The following is a 15,524-nucleotide window of genomic DNA, read 5'->3' as shown; positions in this document are numbered from 1 at the left end:
TGTTTATTATTAACAAAAAGCAATGTAGGAAACAAGCTTTATGTGCCAAAATGAGGGTGACTTCTCTATTAAATACATGCTTTCACACTTCATATATTGTACACATATCCATATGGCACACATATATATTTATGTCTAAAAAATTAACATTTTAACTAATAGTTTAAAAAATTATTAAAAAATTATTAAAACCATAATGATGTTCTTATAAAAATGAAAGGATATGTATAATGTAATCAATGAAAGAGTATAGGATTTTAAATAATTCATATCTTTTTTTTAAATTAAATTCCAATATCTGGCAGAGTGCTTTCCACAAAGTATGTAACATGTGTTGAATTAATCAGTGAATGCAATTTTGTAGCTTCTAAATGGATTCTCAGCCACTAATGTAGTGTGCTGCTCATATAACACTAGAGGTCATGATAGGCAAGTTTCTTTTTCTGTTTATACCTTTCTTAAATGATTGGGATTATGCCTTGAATCTGTATGTAGAGTGTTATTTTCAAAGTGACTTTGCATCTAATTTACTATATAATCTCTACTTTTATTCATGGAATATTGTATAGCTTTATCCTCATATATTTTTCTATACACTTTTAAAAAATATATTCTATGTTTAAGTTGAATATTGGGCTTCCCTTGTGGCTCAGCTTGTAAAGAATTTGCTGCAATGCAGGAGACCTGGGTTGGGAAGATCCCCTGGAGAAGGGATAGGCTAACCATTCCAGTATTCTGGCCTGGAGAATTCCATGGACTGTATAGTCCTTGGGGTCACAAAGAGTTGGACACGACTGAGCGACTTTCACTTTCACTTCTTTTCAAGTTGAATATTACTATAGTAATCAACACAGAAGTGATTAAATTATTAAAATTTAAAGGGACAACTTTATAATACTGCTCTGGAGTTCACCTTTCACCATCATAAAATAAAAACTAAATTTAAAGTGGCTCTGCTGCTGCTGCTGCTAAGTCACATCAGTTGTGTCCGACTCTGTGCGACCGCATAGATGGCAGCCCATCATGCTCTGCCATCCCTGGGAAAGTAGCTCTATAAAATGGCAAAAAGCCTCTTAAGAAAATCAGATACCCCTTATTTCTCCTCATTAACAGCTTCTCTGCTTGGCTATCTTCAGAAAACCAAAACAACCATAGACAATAATTCCCCATGCTGAACAATCTCAATCTGGCAACTCCACATCTCTGAAGCGTGACGTGGTCACCTGCTCCTGGGGCTGGAATTAACTGCTGTGCTTGCTGTTTCATTCAGTTGTTTGTGTGTGACCAGGATGATCCTGCGAGGAGCCAGTTAATATGGGGAGAACTTCTCTATCTGAATCTTTAACTACGTTGCTCCTTCAGTTCCCTTGACAAAACAGGTAGGTGGGAAGGACAGAAATAAAATCTATAATGAGTAAATCAGTGAGCCAAGCTTTCTGTCTTCTAGGACTGCAGATTTTCAGTTTTCCTCAACTCAGTGAGATGTCAGCCTTCTCTGTGGCCGGTAGATGTTGGCATGAGAGCAGGGTGAACGAGGGGCAAGACCTGTGAAGGTGAGTCACTGGCTGTGGGTAGCTAATGTTAAGAGGAGAGGAAGGTGAGTACATCAAGTCCTCAATGGATGTGTACAGAACTTTAGAGTAATATCAGAGAATAGTCAGTTTATCTTATGATTGCTCATTATCTTCCCTTTTTTTGGGGGGGACGGGTCTTATGCATTTTCTTCTCTGGCCTGTGGTTTATGGTCAGCCTGGTCATTAGTCTATCTGATGCCTAGAAAATTATTATGCCTAGAAATTATTATTTCTTCTTTTCAGGTCTTATAGTACTCATAGAGTTATTTTTGATTGATTTTAAACTGTTGAGTGTTGCTGGTGAATGTCACGACATAGTGGCACATAGGTTCTCTGAAAACTTTGTCATCCAACCTCTATTGGGACTTTACGTTAATTAATTGTTTGACAACTCAGTTCCATTCATTATATTATTCATTAATTAAAGTAGTCCATCTGACATTCAGAGTGTGTGCCTGTAACATACCAGGCCCAAACTAACCATTTACAAAGAAAGCAATTCATGTAAATTGGCATATTAATTATCTTCCATTTCTTTTCCTTTATTATTCCACTTTCTTCACTGTCAAGAATTTCCCTTCTCTCTCCCTTTATTCTCCCTTCTGCTTCTTCATTCTTGATGCACTGTGCTCTTTTGGCTCCTCTGGCCTCCACTCCTGTCCTCCTACCTCTGTGGTTGTTCTGCCTGTTTGATTGGCTCCTTTATTTCCTTTCACGTCGTCATTGTGGACATTCTACATGACTTTTTTTTTTTTTTGACACGCAAATCTCTATTATGGGCGGGTGGTGGCAGTTGTGGGGGAGGGGCCGTAGGGGGGAGGGGGAGGGGCTTTCACGGCACAGCTTGTTCATTGACGCTGTTTCCTGAGTCCTATGGCTTCATCACATCTGGACTGGAGAAAGGTTCGATGCACAGGGCCTCAAATGATTCATCTGCCCTGAACACTAGCCACGCAGTGGCTGGGGCCTGAGGCTGTGCTGTCTGGCTGGTGAAGCCAGACTCACCCAATGTCTTACTGTTGTCCAGAAGATTGCCTTTCTTGTATAGCTGCTGCTCGTTAGGTCGTTACTTACTTTTTCTTTTTTTTCTCCAGATTCCTTCCCTCAGGGACGTTATTCACTTTCATCATCCAGTTATTACTTTTACATGGATTACTATACAATTTTCTCTTGAATCTATACTTCTTTGCATATATTTTATCCCATATCTCCACCTGACTTTCACTGTATCTAAACTCTGTGTAAGTGTGATCATTTACTTTCTCCATTCTTACAAATGACATGTCCAGTACATTGTTCTATATCTCAGCAACTCCTAAAATAATTAACCTCTATTAACTGTTTTCAAGAACTGTCAACTATAGGTGAATAATTGAGGTGGGTATTGGGACACAGATACATAATGCCGGTTTCTTCTCACTCTCAACGTCAACACAGTATTTATTAAAGTGCCAAAGCTTCACTGTCACATCTTGTATTTTATGTTTTCAGGTCAAGAAGAAAGCTCATCTACCTTCCTAAAATGCAACTATTAATGTTGACATTTCTCTTATTTCATAATCATGAATTAAAAGATAAATACACAAATTTCCTTGAAAATAAATGATCCAAATAGATTCAAGTCAAATTGAATAGGTTAATGACATGTATCAGACCAAGTTATTATGAAGGAGCTGTTGGATAGTTTGAAGGGTGGAGGATGCCAATGGACACAAAAGATGATGCCAAGAGGAGGCTGAGATTCTGGTATTTTAACTTCATATGTCAACTGTTCCAAATGCTGGTCCTTAATACTTTCATGTGTATGGATGGAGAGAAACTGTTTACAGAGATACTTAATATCCTCTATGGCTTCTGCTGCTAAGTCACTTCAGTTATCTCCAACACTGTGCGACCCCATAGACGGCAGCCCACCAGTCTCCTCTGTCCACAGGATTCTCTAGGCAAGAATACTGGAGTGGGTTGCCATTTCCTTCTCCACTATGGCTTCTATAGGCATGTAATTTAGCAGAAGCTCTAAAGAAGATGAAATCCTGCAGACACACATATCTTGCATGACCAAGTGGCATAGGTTCTTTATGAAAACCTTACTTGGTATTGAGGCCAGTTTAGGTCTTTGTAATTATGAGATATTTTGTTGAAACTGGAGGCAATCAGGTCAGTGAACAATATCAAGAATGATAGAAAGTAGTTGTTCTATTTTTCATGAGAGTCACATACTTTCTTAGTTTTACTTTTCCTGTGGGCTCTCCCATATACCCAAGTCTCTGTGTTCAGCCTCAGTCTATAGCCTATCCTAAATCAGCCTCAACTCCAGACATACCTAGAGTATGTCTCACTCCAGGTAACAAATAATCTGTTTAAACCATGTTGCAGCTTACACACTATGATGATGTTATGTTGATTTTTGTATGTTTGAGTAACTGGATAACTATAGACTCTTCATGCATAATGAGAATGTAGCAGCATCAGTGATGCCAGTGTATATTGTCATCTCTGTAATCAGGGTTCCTTCACATTTTCTTAGTTTTCATGATTTCAGCTATAACACTGGGTATAAGAAAACAGTGGAGAAAAAAATATTAATCTGAGGGAAAACGATTTCAAGACTAGAATTCCACATTTATCCAAACTGTCGTAAAAGTGAAGGCATGTAAAACCTGCTTGAGATTCACCACTAGATGTCTGGAGTCAGTTCTGGTCATCTACCCCATCAGCTAAGAGAGCAGATCTCATTTCTGCCCACAGAAGGCCCTGAATCCTTTGCCACTGGCTAAATGGTTGATAGGGAGGGGCCATGAAGGGCAGTAGTACTTTTGTATTTGTTTAGTCGCTAAGTTGTGTCTGACTCCTTGCAACCACTTGGACTATGGCCACCAGGCTCTTCTGGCCATGAGATTTCCCAGGCAAGAATACTGGAATGGGTCGCCATTTCTTTCTCCAGGGGATCTTCCCGACCCAGGGAGCAAACCTGCGTCCCCTGCCTTGGCAGGTGGATTCTTTACCTCTGAGGCACCAGGGAAGCCCAGGGCATTAGTAGAGGGGTGAATCACATGCCCTTCTGTGTCATATTTGCTTGATGTTAGGTGAGGAGTTTTCAGGGATGTGGTCAGGCAGTAGGGAGTGCAAGGTGATGAAAGTAGCAAACTGAGTTTCCAAATTAATTTCCTTGGAGTGAGCCTCTGATATGTGTCATCCCCGTAGCGAAATAATTCTTGCTGTCAACACTATCCCTAACCAGGTCCCAAATCCTGATACACAACAGGTATAACTTTTTATTATATTTACTCATGCTGGCAGTACTGTTGCTTTAGCTATTGAAACCAGAGTCTCAGAAACAACCATAATGGACAGCCCAGCCCTACAGTTAGTATAGGTATGACACCAACTCTGATATTTTTTTCCCACCTAGCTATTGTCAGGAAGTATTTCTTTGAAGTGCCAGGGAAGACGCTCCTTCCTTCCTCTGCTTCGTCACCTAAGATCCCCCTTGCTAGGAGTGGCTGGCTTGCAACTGCAGTGTAGGGTGATGACTTTTGGACTTGCTCACAGATCCTCTCCTTTGGGAATTGATGTGCTTGCAGGATGACTAGGGGTAGGCAGGTGCAGGACTGGCAGTGATGCTCCTTTGAGACCTTATTGCAGAGTCCAGTCCTGGCCCCATTTTCTACCACCTCATTGTAAATTATTTTTCAGGGGCCCAACTGCCCTTTCAGTAATTTGATTTTGGCTGGGTTCCCTTAGTCCCCTTCTGTGATTGTGATTGTTTCCCAGATCTGTCCCTGTTCCTGGCTTTGCTGTAGAACCACGCAGCTGGCATTAGGGCCTGCCACAGTAAGGCTGTCTCTTGATTTTAACTAACTAAATGTTTGATTTTCTCCTAAATATTCTCTGTATTCTTTGAACCCACATATGACTTTAGTTAGTACTCATAAGTAAAAAAGAAAAGGACAAAAGTGAATTTTCCACCTTTTCTGTATTAACTTCTTTAGTGGGAATGGACAGAAGCTGGTAATATGGGCTATTTTTGCATTTGACTCCCTTTACATCTTCTAATGTTAACAAGTGCAAACTTTTAAATTCTGATGATCGAAAGGCAGGAGCCATCACTGACTCTTCAGCTTTCGAAGCTATCAGTCTAGTTTTCTGATTATTCACCAATTCACAAAAAAGACATAGAATTTTCATTGTAAAAGGAATCTTAGAAACCAGTTGGTAAAGTCAATTTAGATTAAAAATGAGAAGAGGAAGTGCATGTCCAGCAATTGATTATTGAAGGTCATGTTAGTTTATGAAATTAGGACTAGAATACAGGTCTCTGCATTCTGTGGTAAATCATTTATCCTTTTTTATCAACTTGAAAAATATATATTTTAATAATAATATTTAATATATGTCATATTGTTAGGTGGACTATTTCTGTTGTGGCCAAGACTCCTCTTGGCTTTTAGGCTATACTGTCAGTTTACTTCAATGGAAACTCAGAAAAGTTTTGCTGCAATACTTGACATGAAAATTTCCTTTTTTAAAAGGAGGAATATATTTTTCTGAATATAAATGGAACCACTAAGATATGTGTGTGTTTTTTAAATTTCTGTAATTAGTGGAAACTGCTTCCAAGTGCTTTAAGCATTCAGAGGAAATGCTAACAATGGAATGGGCAGAGTAGCTGCCAACATGTTGTGACTTAAACAGAATATAAATGTTTCTTACCGGAACACAAATATCTCCTATATTGACCAGCCATAAGTCATCAGTCACAACTTTAGGTGCTGCCCTCAGAAAGCCCTTGTTAAATACAGCTTATTATCTGGGAAGTATGCAGTATGTTCCATTATTCAATTCTTATTATCACCTAGCCTCACATTAGCATCAAAATGTCACCAAGAGACGGGGACACAAAGGGTCTATTTTATCATAGGAATATAAAAGTTGCAAAACACTGTCAATGTGGGATAGCTACAAGCAAGAGAGACCAATTAGAATGCTGCCTTGAGGAGCCTAAACACAGAAAGAGAAGCTGAGGCTGACAGAAAGGGCCTATCAAATCCAGCTGCTACCTAGAGGGGTGGGGTGGGGAGGGAAATGGAAAGGAGATTCAAAAGGGAGGGAATATATGTATACGTATGGCTGATTCATGTTGAGGTTTGACATAATACAGCCAAATTCTGTAAAGCAATTATTCTTCAATAAAAAATAAATAAATTTAAAAAATCCAACTGCTACACAGATTAGCTGAGGGCAAACTAGTTGAAGACAAGAGAACAATACCTTGAAAATAGACTCTGAAAAGGCAGCTATTTACTATCACAAAATTATGCAAAACATTCTTAAAGAAAATCTGAATGACAACAATCATTAAAGCCTGTCTCTAATGTGAGAGTGAAGCATTCTCTATCGAAATCTTGAGTTCCACAATGACTGTTAACAAAACACAAAAACAGATGTTTCACAGAGCTACTTCAACTCTTAAGTGCTAACAATTAAGTGGTAGTCAGACTTCTTAGCAGAATGCCAAATATCAGTCAAATGTGGGCCTTGCAGAGGAGAGTGGAAGGTACAGAAGGAGTGGGATAATTTTACTTCAAGGAGTACCACACTAGAATATTTGTATTCTAAAAATTGTAATAAAATTATCCCATTATTTCTCAAAGACCAGAAATAGCATGATTTTCCAAGGAGTTTTGGTATTACTATACACATATTTCAAGATCAGTGACTTTACTGCTAATCAGAGGAAAGTTTGACATATACTTCATTTTGGAATTAGACACATGTTTGTGTATTCAGTTCAGTTCAGTCGCTCAGTCATGTCCGACTCTTTGTGACCCCATAAACCACAGTACGCCAGGCCTCCCTGCCCATCACCAACCCCTGGAGTTCACCCAAACCCATGTCCTTTGGGTCGGTGATGCCATCCAACCATCTCATCCTCTATCATCCCCTTCTCTTCCTGCCCTCAATCTTTCCCAGCATCAGGGTCTTTTCAAATGAGTCAACTCTTCGCATCAGGTGGCCAAAGTTTTGGAGTTTCAGCTTCAGCATCAGTCCTTCCAATGAACACCCAGGACTGATCTCCTTTAGGATGGACTGCTTGGATCTCCTTGCAGTGCAAGGGGACTCTCAACCATCTTCTTCAACACCACACTTCATAAACATCAATTCTTCGGTGCTCAGCTTTCTTTATAGTCCAACTCTCACATCCATACATGACCATTGGAAAAACCATAGCATTGACTAGACAGACCTTTGTTGACAAAGTAATGTCTCTGCTTTTCAATACGCTGTCTAGGTTGGTCATAACTTTACTTCCAAGGAGTAAGTGTCTTTTAATTTCATGGCTGCAATGACCATCTGCAGTGATTTTGGAGCCCAGAAAAATAAAGTCTGACACTGTTTCCACTGTTTCCCCATCTATTTCCCATGCAGTGATGGGACCAGATGCCATGATCTTAGTTTTCTGAATGTTGAGCTTTAAGCCAACATTTTCACTCTCCTCTTTCACTTTTATCAAGAGGCCCTTTAGTTCTTCTTCACTTTCGGCCATAAGGGTGGTGTCATCTGCATATCTGAGGTTGTTGATATTTCTCCTGGCAATCTTGATTCCAGCTTGTGCTTCCTCCAGCCCAATGTACATCCCATGATGTACTCTGCATATAAGTTAAATAAGCAGGGTGACAACATACAGCCTTGACATACTCCTTTTCCTATTTGGGACCATCTGTTGTCCCATTTCCAGTTCTAACTGTTGTTTCCTGACCTGCATACAGGTTTCTCAAGAGGCCAATCAGGTGATCTGATATTCCCATCTCTTTCAGAATTTTCCACAGTTTATTGTGATCCACACTGTCAAAGGCTTTGGCATAGTCCATAAAGCAGAAATAAATGTTTTTCTGGAACTCTTTTGCTTTTTCAATGATCCATCGGATGTTGGCAATTTGATCTCTGGTTCCTCTGCCTTTTCTAAAACCAACTTGAACATCTGGAAGTTCACAGTTCACGTATTGCTGAAGCCTGGCTTGGAGAATTTTAAGCATTACTTTACTAGCATTTATGTATTAGTAATTCCAAAAATGACATAATAAAAAATGATTGGTTACTTACTGTCTAACAAGCAATGCTACTGAACTTTACATTTTTCTACCAACCAAATATATTCCTTTGAGGTTTTATTCCCTGAAGATTATGCAATGAAAGTGATATTTTTGTCCTTACTAAAGAGGAAGATGCTGGGCACTCAATGTTAGGATGCTAGTTTATATGTAATGCATTAAAAATACATTTAGAGTCATAGAAGTATGAGGTGTAACAGACAGGGGAGAAAGTATATCAAATATATCAAGTATCTCAAAGTCTCCTCTTAAGATTAAACATGCTTTTTATTGTGTTTAACTTCGCTTGGGCTAGTGACTCCAAAGGAGGATATGTCGTTGGACAGAGCAGGAACACTCAGAAGCAACTTCACAACCCTGCAAGACTAGTAACTTTTCTCTTTTCTAACAAATGTCAAAATACAGCTATTTACCAAGTGAAAGGTAAAACTCCCTTTACACCAGACCCATAAATAATTTCCCCTTCTTTACTTATGTTTCCCACATCCCAAAGGAAAAGTTTTATGTCACAGGAGACCTCAACCGAGTGCTTTCCCTTGAGGATGACACTTACTCATTCCTCTGTGTCCTCTAAGAAAAGAAGAGCAAACCAATTTTGCTATTCTCCAAAGCTATTTATTTTATACACTGTAAATTATTCATTTATTTTAATATAGACTTACTTTTTTTTCTAAAATTTAAGACATCTTAAACTGCAAATTCTTTTTATTTTTTCACTGAAAAGGCCAGTTATTTATTGAGATATTCCAGTCTCCCCTACTTTCTGCAGAGGGATTAGCAGAAATGTGCAAAGTTATGTGCAGCGCATTATCAAATCAAATTGATCTGAACCTAAGAATAGAGAAAGAATTTTATGTAGGATGCAATTTGGAGCATGCAGTTAAATAGCAGTCTCATCAGGATGGTCTTCCTGAAGCCATTGTGCTGATCAGCCGCAATGGAAAATCCTATCTAAGTGGTATTCAAAGGATTAACATATTCCAATATTAGCACATTTTGACTCTTCCTCCGTCTGTTGCCACAGTTCAAGGGCATGGGCACTTTTCTATTTCCATATATTTTTTCCCTAAATTCTCTCTTTAGTCAATTCTGAAGTTTCAAGCTTTCACTGATAATTGCAGTCAGAAATGTGGTTTTTGCACAAACTTACTAAGAAAATGCCAAGTGTATTAAGCAATAAAAGAGAATTACATTTCATCAGTCAATTACTTGAATATACATAATGTTCATTGCTTTTTAAACATCAAGTTCTTTTTATAATGGGTTTTCTTGACCACCATAAACAATCAATTGAAAATGGAGCTCAAATTACAAGGTTACTATTGTCATCAGATTAATTTCTTATATACTACTGCAAATGTGCAGGAATGGAGTTTAATTCATTTGTATTCCTTAATTTGAAGGATGTAAATGTAATTATGTTGATACAAATGAGACTACTGCTGTTCAGTTGCCCCGTCATGTCCAACTCTTTGCAACCCCGTGGACTGCAGTATGCCAGCACGCCCCCCTCCCTGCCCCTGCCCACCCACCTACATCCGTCACCATCTTCCAGAGTTTGCCCAAGTTTATTTTCACTGAATCGGTGATACCATCCAGCCATCTCATCCTGGGATGCCCTCTTCTCCTTCTGCCCTCAATCTTTCTCAGTTTCAGGGACTTTTTCATTGAGTCATTTGTTCAACATCTCTTGAACAAAATACTAGAGCTTCACCTTCAGTATCAGTCCTTGGGGTGAATAATCAGGGTTGATCTCCCTTATATCCCCTCATAGTACAGTTTTTCTATATTTTTAACATATAAAATGTTTTTAACTCGGTAAGTTCAGAGAATTTTTAAAAAATAAAAGAACAACCACACCTTGATTGAAAATAATTGAAAAATCGGTACCATTGCACAATTAATGAAGAAAATGAAATGACAAATGAAATGAATTAGTTCATACTGATGAACAGTGATCACTAGGCAGAAGAAGGTAGGGAAAAAGAAGTCGGATGAAGAAGAAAGGAAGGAAGGGAGGGAGGAAGGAAAGAAGGAAACAAGAGAAAAGATACGATGACACTAGAGAGGGAAATGTAACGAAGTACTAATAAGCTAATTGGGGACAGGATTATAATTATTTATTGTGTGTGCATGTGTACTCAGTTGTGTCCCCCTCTTTGCAACTCCATGGACTGTAGCCCATGAAGCTACCCTGTCCATGGAATTTTCCAGGCAGGAATACTGGAGTGGGCTGCCATTTCCTCACTCAAAAAGACTTGATCAAGATACTTAATGAGAAACTGAGAAGGAAAATATGTTGAGTTAACTATTAATTGGCTATAATAATTTTAAATTTCTAGAGATGAAGTTCTAGGCCTACCTTATCTTTAAAATGCTTAGAGTTTGGTTCCTATGTGCAGTAAATATGTTGGGATGAAAAAAATAACAAAGTTATATGACACCAATGGCAAATAGATGGGGAAATAGTGGAAACAGTGGCTGACTTTATTTTTCTGGGCTCCAAAATCACCACAGATCGTGATTGCAGCCATGAAATTAAAAGATGCTTACTCCTCGGAAGGAAAGTTATGACCAACCTAGACAGCATATTAAAAAGCAGAGACATTACTTTGCCAACAAATGTCCGTCTAGTCAAGGCTATGGTTTTTCCAATGGTCATGTATGGATGTGAGAGTTGGACCATAAAGAAAGCTGAGCACAGAAGAATTGATGCTTTTGAACTGTGGTGTTGGAGGAGACCCTTGAGAGTCCCTTGGCCTGCAAGGAGATCCAAGCAGTCCATCCTAAAGGAGATCAGTCCTGGGTGTTCATTGGAAGGACTGATGTTGAAGTTGAAACTCCAATACTTTGGCCACCTGATGTGAAGAGCTTACTCATTTGAAAAGACCCTGATGCTGGGAAAGATTGAAGGCAGAAGGAGAAGGGGACGACAGAGGATGAGATGGTTGGATGGCATCACCAACTCGATGGACATGGGTTTGGGTGAACTCTGGGAGTTGGTGATGGACAGGGAGGCCTGGTGTACTGTGGTTCATGGGGTTGCAAAGAATCGGACATGACTGAGCAACTGAACTGAATGCATTTATATGGGGAAAATCTAAAAGCAATGGCTATTAATACTGATAAGCTGATTCTAGCTTAGTTTAAAGAATTTTTATTCTTGTCCAAAGGTAAAAGAATCTACCCTAAGAGTAATGTTTCTCATTCTAAGTTGAACAATAGGTATGAAAAATACAGTGGGTGAGTAATGAATACCCAGATATATTAAAACTTTGAGGTTATGATTCTGTCAAAACATGTAATAAGATAAATTTTATAAATAATATGGCAATAAAATTGCATCTGGAGTTTTAAATGCAATATTTTAAAATATGGGTTTAAATATTTCTCTATAATTAGTTTTTTTTAACTAGAGTAGTACAAATTGATACAATGATTTTAGCATAATCAATGCACTTTTTGATGGTCGAGTCCATGTATCGGTTAATATCTTTTACCTTCATTTAACAAATCACAGAAATGCATTTTAAGGAGATATTATTTGCCATTTAAAATAACATTTGGGGCTTCCTGGGTGGACTAGCAGTAAAGAATCCACCTCCCAATGCTGCAGATGCCAGAGATGTGGGTTCAGTCCCTGGGTTGGGAAGATTCCCTGGAGAAGGAAATGGCAACCCACTTCAGTATTCTTGCCTGGAAAAATCCCATGGACAGAGTAGCCTGGTGGGCTACAGTTCATGGGGTTGCAGAGTTGGGCATGACTGAGCACTTGTCAGCAGTATTTATATATATATATATAGATAAAAATTCAAAGTTAGATATAATAATAGCTATATTGTTGAAATGAACTTTAAATGTTATCTTATGTTAATTTGTTTCTGTATTTTGGGCAACACTAAGTTTCTCAAAATAGAAATTCTTTCTTCAGCATGGCACCAATGCATGCAATATTACACTGTATATGCTTTGGATTCTTGCATTGTAAACAGTGAAAATAATTTTTCTTGTATCCTGTAGAAAAGAAAATTCCATTTGTCATCCAAGGCATCATATTTTCAGAAATATCTTTTTTCATTACTAGGCTTCATAAAGGTCATCCTCAGGCTAAGCTGCAATTTTGGGCCTTAATGTCTGTCTTCTGCCATTATAGGTTTTATAAAATTTCCATAGTATGAAATTCTCAGAGAATCTTGCAATACTTATTGGGTCATGTCTCTAACTAAAATTTAAAGTAAGATAAATTGTTCACTTGCACCCAATTATTTTTGTAACTGCAAAAATATGTGAAGTATAAGAATTCATTAGAAGATAATTGATTGTCATTCATGAGTCCAAGAGTTTAGGTAATCTATTCACTTGAAAACACAGCAGAAAACAAATATGAAAAAAAATCAAACACATTAGACTCCACCTAAGAATAATAAGGGTAAACATAAGAGATACTTTGAAAAATCAAAGATACATACACAGAGTGACAAAAATGTTAAGGCAACTAATTTCCTCTAAAAATCAGTAAATACGTCCTTCACAAATTCTTGATTATTCCAATTTGATGTTCAAAAATGCTTTGTACCATGCTGTTGCCTTCTGTTTCTGATGTTCAGTGTTTCATGAAAGTTCAAAAATTTAGTTTTGGCAGCAAAATGATCGCAACAAGGAGAGGCAAGACCTCAAAGGCTTTTCATGGGTAAACCAAAATAATTGCTCCACTATTTCAAGAAAAGTACTTAAATGTTACAAAAGAAAGTTTTAGTGTTCTGTTGCTAAATTCTTCATTGCATCCCTGTTGCTTCCATTAGACATTGCTGTGATAGAAGCCTTTACTATTAAACAAATCTCCATGCAGAACTGTGCTCAAAAAGCAAATTAGGAAGCTTTACAATTTATTTGATTAGGAGGGGGGAATAAAATGATTTTAAAAGACTCAGATTTTTACCTCCCAAAGAAACCATAAAGCAACCTAATAACATCTTCCTAGAATAAGGAAAGGCCATTGTCACTTTATAAATCAAATCCTTTATAGCTTTATTTTATAGCCAAAATTTTCAGTTTAGCTTCTTATTTTTACTTCTTATTTGATGTGTTCACTTAATTTTTCCTCTCTGGCCATTTTTGACATCTATGTATTCACTGATTTAAGGGAAAGGAAGGATTAGCCACAGCATCAGCTTCCTAAGTAGTGGGCTCTTTAATTTTTAGGATACATGAAGCATCTATGGAGAATAGGACTGAGCCACAGTGGAGGGAGGGCTTATGGGCTGAATTTTGCCCCTGTCCCAGCTACTTCATATGTTGAAATTGAAGGTATTTGGAGATAGGATATTTAAAGAAGTAATTAATGTTCAATAAAGTCATTGCAATGGGAGAAAAGGGGAGATTAGACATAGGGGGAAGGCCATGCAAAGACACAGGGAGAAGATAGCCATCTATAAACCAAAGAGAACTTCTGTTTAAGCTACCTTATCTGTGGTGTTTTGTTAGGGAAATCCTAGTAAACAATAATAGCCTTTTGGAGCTAAACTGTACAGGTAGAATTACTTTTTTTTAGAAAGGTAGTTTACAGTTTAAATAAACTGGTGTAATCACACACAATAAGAACACAGTTGGCAAACCTAGGTGTAAAATAGGAAAAAACAAAACAAAACACAGAGACCTCTAGAAAAAGGAGTATTTAGGCAGGCAGATGTCTTTATACATGAAATCCTCTAAATGGGATTCAATATTATCCTTCAGCCTGACATTGTTTCTGCTCTTCCATTTACTAGGCTTAAAAAAAATGTTAAGCCTCATCAATAAAAGTCTTGGGGAAATGGTACTATTCTTGTTGACACCAAGGACACAGGAGAGCCAAACAGTAATACTGTTAAGGATCACTCAGTCTCTTGGTTCACTCCTCATCTCCAATCATAAATCTGCATTCACTAAACATGGAGCCTTTGCTGCCTGCACAGCGGACTATCAATGAAGCACTATATAATATTAATCATGTACTAATTAGAAATTAAGTTAGGCTGATAGGACTTCATTTTTATAGTTCCTTAGGTACATGTTATATATCCTCCAAATTTATCAGGATCTCATTTACTCTTTAGATTCAAATAACAGGAAGGGGCAATAACAAAATAAAAATAGTCTTCTCTCCCGAGACTACTGAAGATAGTAATTAAAAGTTAACTGACATAGATATGCTTTGTAACCATGATATCATTTATATGTATCATCTAAATTATATGGTTATTAATTTTTAACCACCAAGCATATAGTCTCCAGTACCACATGAAATGTATTCTTTTATTTTAGTTTATTTATTTTTTGTGGTAAGAATACTTAACAGGAGGTCTGCCTTCTTAACAAACTTTAGATGCAGAACATGGTATTGTCAATTATAAACTTGGGGTTGTGCAGTAGATCCCTAGAATTTATTCATCTTGCATCAGTAAAACTTTATATCTGTTAAACAGCAGCTCCTCGTTTCCTTTTCCCCCAGTCCTTGGCAATCACCATTTTATTCTCTGTCTCTACGAGTCTAAATATTTTATATCTCATATACAGTATCTGTTCTCCTGTGACTGGCTTACTTCACTTAGCATAATGTCCTCAAGATTCATCCATATTGTTGCATGTGGCAGGATCACATTTTCTTTATGTTTTCATGTATTAATGAGTATCAGACTTTTAGACTGCTTCCATATCGTGGCTATTGTGACTTACTGATTTCTCAAAAATTAAGACTTAGTACTTTGTAATGGTGTCAATCAGTTTTGAGAGAGCAATAATTTTTGCTTAAAACATTCAAGTATTTACACAGCACAGTATACACTGCTAACTTAAATAT

The 15,524-nt window shown here is 37.6% G+C and overlaps 1 long non-coding RNA gene across 1 annotated transcript in view; it reads left to right on the top strand.

Moving 5' to 3' along the window:
* Positions 1 to 1,304: 1,304 nt before the first annotated feature.
* Positions 1,305 to 15,524, top strand: part of LOC122705612 — a 577,195-nt gene continuing 562,975 nt past the window's right edge. The window contains exon 1 of the long non-coding RNA XR_006344160.1: positions 1,305 to 1,379. This is a non-coding gene — a long non-coding RNA (uncharacterized LOC122705612). The remainder of the gene's footprint in view (positions 1,380 to 15,524) is intronic.

Source organism: Cervus elaphus, chromosome 12 (genome assembly GCF_910594005.1).
Source record: "Cervus elaphus chromosome 12, mCerEla1.1, whole genome shotgun sequence".
NCBI classification, from domain to species: Eukaryota; Metazoa; Chordata; class Mammalia; order Artiodactyla; family Cervidae; genus Cervus; species Cervus elaphus.
This window is presented reverse-complemented; position numbering and strand designations above follow the sequence as displayed.